The sequence below is a fragment of the Microtus ochrogaster genome, chromosome 18 (assembly GCF_000317375.1).
Source record: "Microtus ochrogaster isolate Prairie Vole_2 chromosome 18, MicOch1.0, whole genome shotgun sequence".
In the NCBI taxonomy this organism is placed as follows: domain Eukaryota; kingdom Metazoa; phylum Chordata; class Mammalia; order Rodentia; family Cricetidae; genus Microtus; species Microtus ochrogaster.
Window position 1 is genome coordinate 19,045,261 of NC_022020.1, and position 1,113 is coordinate 19,046,373.

The window sequence follows — 1,113 nt, forward strand, 5'->3', positions numbered from 1 at the left end:
ATTGCTCTTTGGGCTGACGAGGGAGGAGGACTTGATTGGGGGAGGGAATTGGGTGGCGGGGAAGAGACAGAAATCTTTAATAAATAAATAAATTTATAAAAAAAAGCCACGTTTTGCCAGTCTATGTTTGAGCTCATTCTGTATAATCTAGAGACTCATAGGTCATACAAAAGCCAGTTGTTTTGACACCACCAACATGGGTTCTGAATCCAAATACAAAGATGATAGCTGCTGGGGTTTTGTATATTTTGGCTAGCTTTTCCCGAATGTCTATCTTTGGTGCTGTTGCCTTCCCAGGGTTACAGACATCAAGGACCATCTATTTCCTTTGAAGAAGAGGATTAGTCATGTACTTCCTGGTCATGAACTACTGTGTCATCCTTGATGGCTACTGTGCAAATGAGGAAAAGAGCCTATCGTCCTACTTCTTTTCTTAGGTTAAAGCTCTTGTCCTTTGTCTTTATTTCAAAAGATTGTTTCCAAACACATTCGCATTAGTATTTTTGTCTGTTTGGTAAAGGTGGAAAAATAGGCAGCTTTCACATCCTGGACTTTTCAGCACACTGTGAAAACATGTAAGTACATGTGTCTTTACATTGAAAGTAGGGACTCCATGTTTCTAGCTCATATTTGCACCCTTAATCTCACATTTTATGTCTCACAGCTCTGTAGAGACCATGCTTTAGCTTTAAGAGCATCCACAGTTACTCCACTCAGTGGTGAATGTTTCCTGACTGATATGTCTGATTTTCCCATTGAAATGTGAATATGCAATTTTAATCAGAAATAGTAATGATACCTTAAAAACAGTGGTTCTCAACCTGTGGGTCATGACCCCTTTGGCGTCGCATATCAGATATTTACATTATGATTCATAAGAACAGCAAAATTACTGTTATGAAGTAGCAATGAAATAATTTTATGATTGAGGGTCTCCACAATATGAGGAACTATATCAAAGAGTCACAGCATTAAGAAGGTTGAGAACCACTACTTTAAAATGTATTCTCGAATATGTAGTTGTTTGGGGATGGATGGTCTTGTTGGTAGCCTGTATTTTTATAGTACCATGAAAATACATACCACATAGATTCTTTAATGTTCTATGGGAAA

The 1,113-nt window shown here is 37.8% G+C and overlaps 1 pseudogene; it reads right to left on the reverse strand.

Moving 5' to 3' along the window:
* LOC101979111 overlaps window positions 1-355 on the reverse strand; it is a 2,356-nt pseudogene extending 2,001 nt beyond the window's left edge.
* Between the last annotated feature and the right edge of the window lie 758 nt (window positions 356-1,113).